The sequence below is a fragment of the Filicampus tigris genome, chromosome 2 (genome assembly GCF_054856515.1).
Source record: "Filicampus tigris isolate MCC_2025a chromosome 2, RoL_Ftig_1.0, whole genome shotgun sequence".
Lineage (NCBI taxonomy): Eukaryota > Metazoa > Chordata > Actinopteri > Syngnathiformes > Syngnathidae > Filicampus > Filicampus tigris.
Genome location: NC_141218.1, coordinates 16,396,463 through 16,412,226, shown reverse-complemented (window position 1 = coordinate 16,412,226; position 15,764 = coordinate 16,396,463). Strand labels below are relative to the sequence as shown.

General features: G+C 37.9%; 1 protein-coding gene and 1 long non-coding RNA gene across 10 annotated transcripts in view; one reads left to right on the top strand and one right to left on the bottom strand.

The window, feature by feature from the left end:
* The window catches only part of LOC147151595 (uncharacterized), a 195,197-nt gene that overhangs the window by 49,839 nt on the left and 129,594 nt on the right, over positions 1-15,764 (top strand). The gene's annotated exons all lie outside the window — the stretch shown is intronic.
* LOC147151596 (glutamate receptor 3-like) overlaps positions 13,738-15,764 on the bottom strand; it is a 105,908-nt gene continuing 103,881 nt past the window's right edge. For both annotated transcript variants that reach the window (XM_086057341.1, XM_086057349.1), the window contains exon 16: positions 13,738-15,357. The gene's annotated coding sequence lies outside the window, so the exon portion shown is untranslated. The remainder of the gene's footprint in view (positions 15,358-15,764) is intronic.

Here is a 15,764-nt window from a genome sequence, read left to right as displayed (position 1 = left end):
TTGCATAAGAAGCCACCGTAAATGACCAGCAAGGCCGAAGGAAGGGAATGAAAGGAGCACATAACTGTGTATTCAGCTGATGTGGGCTGGCTTTGTGTCATCTGAACTGGAGTTAAGATGGCCTTTCTGAACTCAGGTTATATTTTTAGATGCTCCAGACTTGCACATGTTTCAAATTTGTCTTCTGTATCCCCTGCTGCTGCATAAAAATGTAATACCCCGAGTAGAGCTCTTCATTTCCCTCTGTCTCTCTGCTGATGACCCAATAAAGCTTTGCAAAATAAGCAGTAGTTTGATTGCTGTTCCCAAATTGAAGAAATGTGTGTTTGCAGCATACAAGGTGACATCTTATATAATGAAATATGTGCTGCAGACTAATTTCATAAATTCACTTAATCATAAAAGGTACATTGTAAGTTTTAGGGTGCCGTGTGCACAAACAGATAAAGTGTGTATGTCCCTTGTTCATGATTTTTTTTCAGAAGTTGCACATTGTAGAAAGTTTGTGTTGTTTGTTGTTGTTGAGAGAGTTGCACCCAGTGGACATGTTGCTCTAGTTTGAGGAGACCCTGTTCCATATAACTGCATATACTGTACTTTAATTAGTGAGACTGATTACTGAGCTGACTCACGGTTCACAGCAATCAGTTTTACAAAACATCTTCAGTTTCCACCAACAAATCACATCAAAATTCCTAATACTGTACTTGCTTAGCATTCATGATACGGCAGAGTATTACACTGCAATTATATTCAGATGACACGTGATAGCAATTCATTCAAATATTTTTTTGTATCATTTCATATCACACGCCTACGTGGCAGCCATTGTTGGCTCGGCGACAGTCCCATCAAAGAAAAAGAATGGAAAGCATGGACATTAGCTTAGCATCGGCATAGGCACGCAGCTCAAAAGGAGCCTGTCATATCTACCTATTCATATATATGGCTGTTGTTTAAAGGAGCGAGCACATGTACAGTCTCTCGAACATGCTATTTGTGGTAGAGTGTTTTTTAAGGGGTCAAGTTCTTATCTATGGAATCCAATCATTCCAACAGCTGCACGCCATTATATTGGATAAACATTCAAACCAAAAAGTACTTCAATTTAATTTAAAACGTTAAATAGTCAGTCAACCCAAACATTTTTTTTCAAGAATATGTGCTATGCAAGCCCACTAGTTGAAACAAGACATTCTGATAAATATTGCGTTTGTGGAATAAGAGTTAATGCACCCGTTTTTAGCCATTTCTGTGGGCGGCCATTTTGTCACTTCTGTCGACTGAAAATGACATCATAACTGCTCATGGCACAGGTAACGACCATTCACGGCTGACTTGTTTTCTGACGCTGAGCCGTAAATGGTCGTTACCTAAGCCCCCAGCAGTTGTGATGTCATTTTCAGTCGACAGAAGTGACAAAATGGCCACCCCCTGAGATAGCTAAAAAGGGGTGGATTTTGCTGCTTAACTCATATTCCACAAACGCAATATTAATCAGAATGCCTTGTTCAACTAGTGGGCCTGCTGGGAACATATTCTTGAAAAAAATATGTTTGGGTTGATTTCCCCTGTAAATTGAGGTTCCTCTATACGTGATTCAGTGTTTTTGTCATGTTATTAAATCCATATAGATTATGAACTGCTGCAGATTGTATACTGCACATGGCACAATTGTGTGCTGTTATATTAGGTTTTTGGATTTTAATGATTTCGTCTATAATTATGACCTGATAGTGGCGGTATTAAGAGGTAGATTAAGTCTAGTAAATTCCCACTGAATGCCAAGGTACAAAATACACTGCCTGCCACTATTTTACAGTAATATTGAGTAGGCATAATCTGAAGCAAGCAAGGCTTTTAAAGGTGAATGATGTCCTCTAACTCTCAGTCTGAGGTCTCTGATCAGACATTAAGCCTATGGGTTGTTCTATTAATGAGGACTAAGAGATTGGGCCCTCTCTTTTGTGGCGTTCACACATGTTCCAGTAGGGTTTTGATGGAGTGTGGCATTAAAGTGCCATTAGACCAGGTGATGCAAAGTTGATAGTGATTTGCTCTGGGATAATCTTTGTTTGGCACCATGCCCCCACAAGGTGAGAATGTTTCGATCAAGCTGTTTTAAAATTGTTTTCCTCTTTGCTTCATTTCTTTTTCTTTCCTGTGGGGATTCCTCCTCTCATTTTCTTGCCTTTTCTCTGTACTCATGTTTTACCTCAGTCAATCCCTAAGAAGATGAATTGGCAGGATAAGGTTAAAGGCCCACTCTGGGGCTAAATGAATGTCGTTAATTCAATTGGAGCGCTGTTAGGGATGGTCAAAGCCTTTGTCGTGTCGTGATTAAGTGATGCTGTCAGTTATCAACTGTAATGAGCTTTTGTGGCTGTGAAATATTAACATCTTGGTCTGATGGGTGTGAAAAGCCTGACTCCTATCTAATACAGACCAAATTAAATTATGGCATTTATGGGTCAGCTAGTCTTTTTTTTTTTTTTTTTTTTTTTAATTTATAGAAAAAAAATATTTCAATACTATGGCAAAGCCCTGATTAGGGATCAGCATGATAATGAATTAAGTGAGAAAAATTCATGAATTGCCTTGATTGTGTAGAATTGATTGTTGATTAATGTGTCTTGAAGTAACCCAGGCAAATTGCATTTGCACTACTCTGATGCAACCAGCAGAGGCACCTTTTGCGGTGAAATGAAGAATCACATGAAATGGGGCTGCATTTGCAAAGCCAGCTGCTATGTGACAACTCCAGATTCAAGGTGGCTTTATATTTGCGCATACACTCAAGCTTCAAGTTCAGAACATTCAGACAGTGAGCCTGCCATCTCATTAAATACTATTTTAAATGAATAACATTGAATCAAATAATTGATCATTAGTTTTCCCGGTAGTCGCTCAAGGACATGTAGTCTTAGCTCCAACTACTGAATGGAGCAGTCTAAACGGGTATTTGCTAGCCCTTATTACTTTGTAATACACAACAGCTCTATCGCTCTGAACAACTGCTTTCGATTACTTTTACCATAACAAAATGCTGGGATTGTTTTTTATTCAGCTGGTTTCCACTAACTCAGTGTCAAATAATTGTTTGCTTATTCAGATTTTGATTTTTTTTTAATGATGTGTGCCTTTCTTTGTTCAGCTGCCAAACAAGCACAGCTCTGGTACTGTGCACTTAAGCAGATGTCAAATTCTGTACATAGCATAAAATCACAAAGGGCTTCAATCAACATCAGCACTATTTATGCACCCTTGATCCAGAAGCAGAACGGCCTTTTGAAGAAGTGTAAATTCAATGCAATTACACGTCAACATCTGTGTTTTTCAAATAATATTAGAAGAGCTTGAGTATAGATTCCTGAATATACTTCTCCTAACATGTTACCAACTCTGTAAGTTTCTCACATTGCTTCTCTTTTTGGACAAGATTGGACACTCTGTAAGGCGGTTGCCCTCCGGTTTTTAAATAATTCACACATAGCCCAGATTCTATTTAGTTTTTATGAGCCCCAGAGGCACTTTAAAACCATTTTAGTTTGTTTATATCACGGTCTCTGTTATGTGCCCTCAACCCAGAATTTCATAAATTAGCATGGTTGCACCCAGTGAAGCATGTAAATGCTATCCTCTCTTGGTTTGTCCTGGTCGGACCTCCCAACTACAGTACCTTAATCACTCCTTAATTCTTACAGTTATGGACCGTAGAACCATTGCAGACATTCAACTGGTTGTGTGAATGCGTTGATGACTTTTAAGACAAACCCAAGGGCACATTCCTGAATGGCTTCCAAGACAATCCCCCACAAAAACAAAGAAGACATCATGAAGCAGTAACAAAAAACTATTCTGCAGGATGGTGAAGAAAAGCTGCACTAGGCCTGGAGTCAAACAGCAGTCTCATATCTCTGATAACATTATTAAGTTTCAGCCTAAAGGCCATGAAGGTTTAGCGAAGGATTATTATTTCAAGCCCTCTGCAAAATGAATCAATCCTTTATCAAAGTCTGCAGTCCTCATGAAGTGTGTAATCAATTTGAACTGTGTTCTAGGCTAGTATCCTGTGACTTTTCTATTAAACTACTTCAGTGGGAGACAACTCAACTATAGCTTTTGACACACAACACCTTTCCGTGCAAACGATTGAAAAGTCCCATGAATTAGACAGTGTGAAACATTTTCCCTGAATTTGTCTTTGAAGAATTTCTAAAGAATGCATGTAAAGGCCTAGCTAGACCAAACCGACGTCAGAGGTCGTGAAGCGTCGTGGCTTCTGAATGCGCCGTCTGATTGGTGTAGTGACCATCGTCGCAGTGTCATAACCCGTCAGTAAGCGTCTGGGGTTGCATTTAAGCCTGTTGAATCGGCGTCGCCAGTCGTGACATTTGGTCACTCTGATTGGCTGTTAGCTAGCAAATCAGCGCTCGGAGCACCAACGGGAAGTGACAAATGCGGATAAACAGTGAGCACGCCTTCGCTGCCTTAATCTTCTTATAAGTTCAAGAGCTAGGGTTGACAATGTAAGTATTTCACAATACCGTGTCAAGAACGTGATAGTTTACTTCGTGTGGGAGTTCATCGTGAGCGAAGAATATAGCTGAATGCATTGTTTACATTTTTATAATCCGCCCCCGGCCAACATCTTTCTGCTTGGATTTTTCTAACAATGGTAAATAGTGACAACCGCCGCCGATGGTATGGAAGGGTATTACATCTTATGCATGCGCAGAAGGTACTTTAATGGTAAGCTTCGCTGTCTGTCGGTGTGTTTTTCCAGCGTGATGTGCCAACAGCCGGCCGACGGTAAACGTCTGTCACTGTTGGCCAACGTCGTTTTGGTCTGTCTAGGCCTTAACAGTTCTATGTTAAGGAAGAAGGGAAAAGATTGACGCTTATATTGATGATCCTTTCATTTCGGATAAATCTGGAGTTTCGCTCGGAGGTGCCACAACACCTCCACAATGTATTGCAAGCCAGTTCTTAAGCTTGTTAAATGTAAGAGACCTTAAATTATTTGGATAGTAATGCTCGGTTTGATGTTCCGCCTCTCATGTTGCTAAATAAAGCAACGGAAATGTTACTTCACAGTGTGATGTTGCCCATTTCTACACCTCAATAATAAATATGAGGTGAGGTAGGATGTGTTACTCCGAAAATTAAAACTGTGCATTATTTTTGTAAATTAAAATGTTTTAATGCAGCACTAATTTGGATTTTTGCAGTCAATTGTGCCGCATCACCTCATGTAATAATGTAGAGAAATTAGGGATGGGCATTTGACAATACCTGTGAGAATAAAAGTAGTTCATTATTAGCAATTGATTAACTTGAACATACTGTATTTCTGTTTAGATTTGAAGTACTAAGTACGGACTCCATTGCCATATTGAGTTGAAAAGTGGTGCCCTGAGGAGTTGTGTCAACGTGGATATATCGTGCTGAAACAAACTGAGACTAAGTCAACATCCAAGAATGCAATAGTGGCATTTAGTAAACCGTGGAATACATTGACTGGACATGCATTTTTATGTATCGCATTTTCCTGAAATGCAACAATATCTCTCCCATTGCCTGCTCTCCCTGCCCTGTAATTGGATGAAGCCTTCCTGCTATGCAGACTGTAAATTTCGATTCTATCGCTACCTGTTGTTTTGCACCTGTCAAGCAGCAAAGCAGATAAAGTGCTGTTATGGTAGATGAAGGAAATGACAGTGAATTTAAAAATATGCTGATGACTTCACTTGAAACAGCAATTGCAGTGAATTTTGAGGAGGCATTGTTTCCTGCCTTATAAGATACTTTGGAGATGATGGTTGATGTGATGTCATCCCAGCAGTTTTTGTTTTCTTTTCCCAAAACATTCTTGATGTCTGCATGACTGTACATCACCGGATCATACACTTAAGTATCAGGTGCAATGTTAAGTCTCGATCTGTTCCAGATGAGACATTCTTTACATCGTTTTTTATTTATTTATTTTTTTTTAAGCCTTGCCAAACTCAACCTGTTTTGATGGGGCAGTCCCATTTCATGAAAATGCTCAGTTCTCAACTGATAGACCAATGCTGAGTATGGTTTTCATTACTACGATGACGAGGTGGGGTCCTTGGGCGTTGAGACAAAGCAACCAACTGCTGTTTATAATAGTGACCCACCAATCACAAATCCAGCACCTGGAGCTGTGATGATAAAAGCCCTTGAGTTGGCACTTCCTTCCGTCAGGTGGACATCTTAAGGATTGCTTGGCTCGTTTATTGACATTGTAATTTTGTGGACTAAAAATATGTTGCAGGAAAAAAAAAAAACATTTATTTTTCCCATCAACATCTGGAAACATTTGCAGAAAATGTATGCAGTGGCTGAAATATTTATGTGTTTTTATAATTAATGTGATTCATTTATAATTCATTTCCACCAGACACAAAAAGTATCGTCCAAAAAGTTTTTGCAATTATGTTCTTTCTTTTTAATCATAATTTATTATTTCTTTTATTAATTAACATTACTATTGTAACATGTGATATGCAAACAGGTAGTTCAGTAGTCTCCTTCACTGAACCTTGGCATGTCTCATTAAAATGGAGCAAAGCTTTTTAAAAGGAAGGAAGCAGTGATCGATCTTCTGGTGGTTGCCCAGAGGAGGTGAGTGAGGTTTATTCTCATCGAATACCTGGATGACAATAAAGCATTAGCCTAATGTTCAAGCTGTAATTAGATTGTAGACAACTGTTTGCTATACAGTACCATCACTTCCCGATCCAAAAACTTGATTATATTCTTATATGATCTGTAAAGAGTTGGAACCATAAATTCTCTTCACTCTATTTTCTTTTTCAAGTCCCAATTTATTTAGACAGTTTGGCTAATGAAAGACTTCATTTACGAGCAACTTTCTAATTATGAGGAGGATTTTTTTTTGCAGGCTTTCCGAGGAACCTGAAGCAAATGCTTTTATTAAACCATGAACTCAGTTATTAGAAAAACTTAAAAATCTGTGATTCGCACTTTAACCATTCAATATGTTTTGATGAGAAGCTAAATGGAAATTTTAACTCGTAAACTGTGGTGCGAAAACCGCTTATTTAGAGCCTTGTGTTAAGTGAATGCTGTTTTAGTTCTCATTCTAAAGGCATCGCTAGGCAGGTTTATTTTTATAGTACATTTCATACTTAAGGCAACCCAATGTGCTTCACACAAGCAAAGACAACACCTAAAAGCATTTTTAAACAATAGTTCATGGCATTCAGAAGCAAAACAGATAAAGCAAAACAAACAAAAACAAAGAAGGGGAACGAATTATCCATCATTTGTTATCGAGCATAGTTTTCCACTGTCAAATAAAGTAAGTCCAATTGCAGATACCTCGGACAGGTACCTCTGTATTTGACAATTACTGTACATATCTAAACATTATGAGCCTGCATTATGTTCTCATCAACTCCCTTAACTGAAGTTTATTGTTGATAACGGGTCATGTTTTTATGCACTTCATCTAAAGTCTGATTCCTAAGCAAGTTACCGTGGCATAAGTCCATTTGTGAGGAAATTGAGAGGAGATCTCCATCATTTCATTATTCATACTTTTTGAGACACTTTTTTTTTGGGGGGGGGGCATTAGGATTTAATAATGTGAAATGGCTCAGTAAAGATTGGGGAACACAGATCTAAGACAGCAACAGTACGGTGAGAAGGTGATCATATTAATGTACAGTGGAATGCTTTTATTTGATGTGGTTGCTTGACAGTGTCTTATATGCAGGTGGACATGGGAGAAAGTGATCAGTTACTTTAAAAAAAAAGCACATTTATCCACTTTAAAATGACTGTTATTTGTGGGCAGTCTGAACATGGACCAAGTACGTTTCAGACATGATGACACAGCTGAGTCAACAAATAATGTGGTTATGTTTTTTTATGAACTGATCAGTTGGTTTAAATGAAAATGACATGGTTACTGATATTCTCTCCATCTATGTGGTTGCAGTAATGTGTTTAGCATCATACACGAAGTAGGATATTTGAATGAATCATTAGCTAAAGCCTTGTAACTGAGACAATCTAAACACACACTGCAAGCCAGCCCAGCATTTCTAGTTTTTGACTTATGATCAATTCTCTTAGTGTATCTTGCCATATCAATTGTAACTCTGTGCCAATTTAATATTTTCGAAGTCAGCTCTAAGCCACATCTAATACTGTACAAATGCTTGCTGCCACAAATGGTAACCAAGAAGTGCAATGTCCAGATGTGAATTCAGACAGTTACGAGTAATTTCTCTAGGGGAATATTTAATAAAGCTCTGTATGACTGCATTTGATTCTTTTTCTTCCTGATCCAACACTGCTGCTTCAGTATAAGCGACAATCCTTCACACATGCTTTTGAAAGCCATAAAAGGAGGAATGGGTGAAATTAATCCATTGACATTCTCTTACCATGGAACTAGAAGGACTTCTTTTGACCAGAGGCGTAACTCCTCATACCATTTTCGAGAATATCCTTATGTTCCAGGCCTGAGCGATCCATGTCCATAATAACTGACAAGTTGTTCCTCCCAAATTTCCAAAGGAAATAAAATAAACACATTTTAAACTGGATTTTTTTCCAAGTATAAATACATTATTAATAATATTTCCTAGCCAAAAAACCTTTGGTTTAGTATATTTATTTTTCTTTAAATGGAAAAAAAAAAAAAAAAATTATAATTAGACTTACTTGTTGAGTTGGTTTGAATCCCCTGCCATTTCCTTAAATCTGGAATGTGGTTGTTCCTTCCAACAGATTACACTATGAACGTGGTCAGAAAATCAACAGCAATGTTGGCAATCACATACCTGTCAACTAGTACGTTTTCGCCGTATTTTATAAGTTTTTTGATCATTTCAAATTGTGTACGCCGTATAACAATTTTTGTACGGGGGAAAAAAAAAAAAAGGAATAGTTTTTTGTTAGACCAATCTCGTCTTGCCCATTTCGGCTCTAATCCGGAGTGTCTGTTAGCGATTCCGACTGCAATCTTCAGCCGACTTTCACGAGCAAAGCCCCCTCACCCCTACGCTCCCGTTGAGCAATAAACACTGTGTAAGATTCAACATAGAAATGCCCATTCCGTTTCGCCCACCTCTCCCGCTGAGCGATAAATACTGTGGAAGATTATATATAGATACTGTGTAAGATTATATACAGCAATGTACGGGCAAATTACATCTTTTGTAAGATTCAGCACAGCCCGGGGTTGACAGGTATGCAATCAATAGTTAAGCCCACCTGACCTTGAATGGAGCCCATTGATGACCAGAGATGTCTGATTACGTTGTTGGCCTTTCTGCTGCACTGAAAATGATCTTCCTACAATCTGCATGGGATCTGAGTCATACTGCATTACTCACTGTCTGGAGAATGTCTGTCTGGAGTGCACAAAGGCGTCTCTGTGCCAATATTTGTTTGTCCTCTCTCGACATCTTTACTGTCTCCGAAGTCATTAAAAGGTGCTTCAAAGAGTTCAAACCTGAATTTCCAAAGGCATTGACGTGCTTAAGATTTAAAAGACATTTTTAGTTGCAGTAAGACGAACGTATCGTCTTTGCTCCTGGGCTCCTCCTCACAGTACTTTTGATGGGAGTTTCGACTCTTCTTCGTTCGGCTCCCTAAAAACAGCCTGGCTCTGAAGTGGCTCCTCAAGTTTTTGTTGCTTCAGTTAATTTAATGCCAAAATATGTGTAAAACGAATGACTAATTTAAAAAAATGCATTATTTAGAATATTTATTACAGCATTTACATTGCTTTATTAATTCACATACTCAGTGCTACAAAACATTCTGTAAAATGCAAACAAAAAAGCCCCAAGAAGTGTAATACTTTCGTGTATGGTTGTTGAACTGTTGTAGTGCAGCAACAGCTGCAGTAGAAACACTCACACATGCAATAACAGCAGGTTGCCTCCCTTGTCTTTTTTTCCTTTGAATCAATTGGTTAACATTACGCATATGCATAATGCTACACATTTCCCCATTGTGGGGATAATAAAGCTTATCTTATTTTATGCAGGTTGTTCGTGGAGCCTGCCCAATATGAATTTGTAATTTTGCTAAGTCTGCACTCTGCCCTGAAACTATCTATTAACTTGAAAATGTGTCCACATTTTTCAGATTTTTTTTTGCCGCTCAATTTATTTTAACCAATTTGATGACAGATGCTGTCACATTTCTTGACCAGTCACACGCAGCTTTAACAAGAAAAAAAAAAGAGAAAAAACTCAAACAAATTGGATGACAATTAAGAGCCGGCTCCCGTTGTTCACTTCAAAGAACCGGATCATTCGTGACAAGACACTATACAGTACAGTACAGCAAAGCGTGCAATACTTTATAAAAAGATGCCTGCTGTATGTTGATAAGATCACCAAGGTGAAGCCAGATACCGCAGACAATTTAACAGAATTGTCACAATCAGGCGCAAATCTCCCATGTTCAAATTTGGTAAATTTCAATTTTTTTTTCACACATCCATACTATTAGTCAGTCTCCGCATGGATCTGTTACTTTTACAAATTACTGAGCAATCCAAAGTGTTGAAAATTGCTTTCTCTCTTTGATGATGCAATGTTAATGGCTGAAAAAACATGCCGTTTGGCTTCCTGAAAAGTGAGTTTTGGAGATGTGAAAGAAAATGTGCCTTGTGATATTTTGGCTCTTCATCTTTTTTGTTCACAAGCCAAAACCTTTATGCTGTATTGAGTAAAACCTTTGATGTTTGAAAATATGTCAAATCTGGGACTTTGGCCGACCTCTGTTATGTTCAAATTTCAAATAAATTATTATCAATACAAACATTGAAAAGAAAGTCATTCCTTCCGGCTTTCACCTTCATAAAACCTTTAACTGTATGGGTAGTGTTTTGAATAGGAAGTTTTAGTGTAATAAAAAGTTCCGACTACTTAATTAATTGTAAACACAAATAAATAAAACAGAAATAAACAGCTAAAGGCAAGCAAGATTTGCTTTTTGTCTTGCGAGACACGGACATATATATGAATGGAATAACAGTGCAGAAGGCACTGGCGGCCATCTTACGTTGCCATGCTCTAAGCACGCCTAACTTGAATACATTGATTTCTCTGCAGCTTTTTCCCATTATTTTCTGTCTGTATGGTGAACATGTCGGCTTGTATGGCATACGATTGTAGCAATAAGTCTGGGAGAAGCGCTACATGCACATTTCATCATGTGATTTTAAATTTTCTCTTCTATCTCTGAGTGCTACTCAATGATTTGTCTGCATCATATTGTCAGAACCATCAACAATGAAATGAAAGCAAAGCTCATCAGGGCAAAATTTTCCTGCGAAATGTAAACCTAACTTCTGTCAATCACAATTCACGATACTGAGACAACAAACTGAATAGTTGATGCAAACAGTGAAGTTAGTTTTTGACAGAGCTGAGCATCGCTTATTTCCCGTCTGCATATTTAATCGACCTATGTGGTCCCAGTCTGTCCGAGTCAGCCAGACGACGTCGAGAACAGACTTAACCTCTACCACGTCACATGCGGGTGCTGCACTCCTGACACGCGACCGAGTAAGCAAAAATAAAACAGTGTTGTGTACCTCGTGGTCCCACAGATGCAATGACATGTGCCCCATATTGTTTTTATTTCACCGATCACTACGCTGTGATCTTGAACCTAGCAGTTGATCCTGTGATATGCCACGAGTAATTTTACTCTCCCCGATCTGCTCGGAAAATAATGGCGGCAGACGATCGCAAATGTTAAACGACTAAGACACATTTTGTTTGTCGTTAATACGGCACGTTTTGTGGTTGAAGTCAAAGGCCTTTGAAAATTGCTTTCAGTGGGCCTGCACTGTGCAATGTCTACTCTGGAATCTTTGTTAGTCAGTCCAGGTGTCCTTTCGGACATTGCTGCCTGTCACAGGTCAGTCTACATGTTGGATTTCACAAGACTTCTGATTTGGAGGATGAGACTCTTAATTACTATAAGTATACGAGCAATAGAAAGACACGTGATATTTTTATTGCCGTATGAGGTCTTTGAAATTAAAATTGGAAAGTGTTGTGTATTCCTTTTCCTTTTTTAAAAATGATGTCCTGTTCATAAGAAGAATGATTTGTTGCGTTTTAAAAATATGTCCATTGATTTTGTGGCTGGTATTCTTTAACATGCCATGGCGAGAGATCACAAAGCCAGATGAACCTTTGAATGCAGGCTTCAATGTGAGGATGCAAGGCAGGAGAGTGAGACCTAAACAGATAGTGCTCACTATTGATGTAAAACAGGGGCCACAATTTCCCTCACAGCTCAATACTGGACCATTATAGGTAAAAACTACTTAAGTGTGTATTTGTCTGCAGGCAACTGGCTATTTAACTGATACCATATCCACTCCACATTGGAGTTATTTAGGATCATACATCTTTACTGTTTTGTTTCCTTCTCCAAAAGATAGACTCACACAGCCGGCATTAGACTGTAGTAGCAGTTTGAGCTTCAAATCAAAAATGCACCTCACGAGGTGCAAGGCCTGCAGAAAAATATAACAAACCTTAGTTGTCTATGCATTGAAAGAAGACATTTGGTTGCTGTGACAATAGAGATGGTGTGTTTTTTTTTTTTTTTACTTTTAAAACATAGCCTATCAATAATTCAGTTAGTGTTGAAATCGTCACCACTGACTTTTCTTATACAGTTTTAATGTGTTTCGATTAACCAAGTGTCAAATTCCTAGGATTATGAACATAAGATTTTTAGGTGAATGACAATAAAAGAACAGTATACTGTATTTCAGTATTGCTTGATGCAAGTCAAATCAAATGGCGAGTTTGCAGTTTTGAAAATGCCAGCATAATTTGAATGTAGCCTCACTTCAATAATCGCAAGGTTCTGACAAAGCCGCACCCTTCACTGGCATGCATGAGATGTGCACTGTACATAACGTGCACTGTAAACGAGCAGACTTGAGCCAAGGTAGCATGACTTATTTGTAATGGAGTATTACTTTATTAAATATGATTGGTTTGAAGGTTTTTTTTTTTGGGCTGTGCAATCAATTGAAAATCAAAAAGAGGTGACAAACTTACCTGTCAAGCAGAATCGTTGCTAATATGGCAGCTGCCGAGATTCCTTTGCTCTTCCACTTTTGCTAGTCCTATGCCCAGTTTTTGGCAAATGAGGTTTGGGCATTTTTTGTTTTTTTTCTAGAGGTGGTTATTCCACCATAGCTTCAGCAAAGCTCCTGCAGCCCTAGGTAAGAGCTTGGCACTATTGGTTGTTATGATGGTGCCAGACAGAGGTGATTTATGGATTAATTTATGTTTTACCCAACAGATCATTTGACCACTCTACTACTGTAAATGTTTTTTCTCTTTTCGCAGCCCGATACTCATGGGTGTGTTCTACAGCCCGTTGCTCTTGTGCTCTCCACCAATTAATTGCCGTGTGCTAGTCAGCTAGGAATGATCTTACACAAGCTTGTAAAGTATTTCATTGAGGAATTGTATTGCATTGACAAAATGGATTTATGAATGAATTTACGAAATCTTCATGAATATGGCACCTTTTCACGTTGAGTTTTGTTTTCTTTTGTTTTCCCAGTGAAAGACAAGTCAAAAAAAGGTTAGCTGGGTTTGCAAACACATGTAGAGAATTAAAATGGCTGACTCCACTTTGATGTAGACATACTGCTTAATGACACGAACACACAACAAACCCTTTCTGTACATTTTATTTACAAAATGTATTAAAATTCTCTGTACAGCGCCTCGCTAATGAGGTTCAGTAAATTATGCATGCATCTCTTGCTCTGTTGTACCCACTACAATGCTTGGTGATCTCCCAGAAAGGTGAGCCTTACAAAAAAGAAAAAGGTGAAACTGATTTACCAAATTTTATATATATATATATATATATATATATATATATATATATATATATATATATATATATATATATATATATATATATAAAATAGAAACAGGGCTGAATTTCTAATCTAAGTCAGTTTGTGATTTGTAGGGCTCATCAAGCATTACATGCATTTTCTTGTTGAAAAAAAAAAGAGGAAATAAAGACCAATCTTTCATCATGTAATATAAATAGTTTGTGTTTATCTAAACACGGTTCAATTGTTTTCTTCACATTATGATATTTTTTGTACATAAAAACTATTTGCCCACAGTTTCTGGTAATTTAAGTATCTTCCTAAAAATTCTATGTAATCACAGCCTTTTTGGGAAAGTAATTATTACAGCAATATGGACATGTGCTAAGCTTGCAAAACCGCCCTGGTACAACCCTCAGTAATCTCTCTTTATATTCATTTTTTTATTTTATTTTACAATGTGAAATCACCGAACAATGTAATTCTCTTGAAAGGAAACCAAAGTGAAAAGCACAGTTCATTTTCAAATTTTCTCATGTGCAAAGAAAATGGTAAGGTTGTCCAAATAGTACAGTTTGAAAGCCTTTACTGGTATCCTTTAGTTTGATTCAGCAGTTCATCTACATTTGATTTAGCTTTTATTGTATTGGTTCTACTTCCATCACAGAGAATGTCAAGGACTTTAGGGGGATGAGCAATCTGACGAGGATATTGTACACACACATTTTAAGCATAGCAACCTTTCTTTGAATCACATACACACACATACGCACACACTTGGCAGTACTGGAATTGCGAGTCATGACCTGGTTCTGCGGCGTGTGTCAGCAGCACCAAAAGAGTGCAAACAACACACTCCGAACTGTTTTAAATGGCATTTCAGGAAGATGAAACGATTAATAGAGGGAGGGGCAAGGTTAGTATAAAAGCAAATTGTGTAATAATCACTGTCTGGCGGTGCCCTGACAAAATAGAAATAACACATTTGAATATGTATAACTAGTGAAAACCTGGCAGCAGGAGAATGAGGAGTAATCTTCTTATACAAGAAACCAATTAGTCCCCCGGCATCTAAGATTCATCTTTTGGCACTTTAAAATGTGCTTAGGGTTGCAAAATGATGGCTTTAATTCTCTCACATTACATGTATTCTATATGTACTCAACTGTATATCTAATACTATCCCACTGGCCCTCAATTCTTCTCTTTTATGTATGTTTCAAGCAAAAAGCAATTTCGTTGAGAATGCGTTGCATTGATTGGACTTTCCATAAGGCACTGAGAGGAGGGAAATCGGCTCTTCCCATGACCGGTCCAGTCGTGTCGTCATTGCAGATTATCATACCAGCATCCGGCCCAAAAGGATTTGGCTCCATTCTCGTAATCCTTGTCCTTTTAGATATATTTAATCACATTTGTACGGGACGATGGAAACATTTGCTATAAACCTGTGTCAGGATACAAAGCAAAAAGAAATATGGAAGGGAATTAATTTGTATGATTGTCAGATGATCTTGCATAGGAATCACAGTGAGTAAACACACAGAAAGATCATACGTGCCCAAGATAGTCGCTTGTGCAAACAAGAGGGATCAAATGTCTTGTGAGGGCTAATATGTTATCTTAGAGGGATACAGATCTTACATGTACAAAATATAATTAATATGCAGAATTTTAGGGGCCTTCGGCACTGTGTGCAATTACGATTAAAAAAAAAAAAAATCAGTGAAAGGCTGCCTGTTATCCAATTATCAGCACACATTTACGTCTTATCTCAATGGGCTTCATTATGCTTTAGCTTCCAGATCTCAATTCTTGATATAAAAAAAAAACAATATCAAGACCGAAAAGCAGC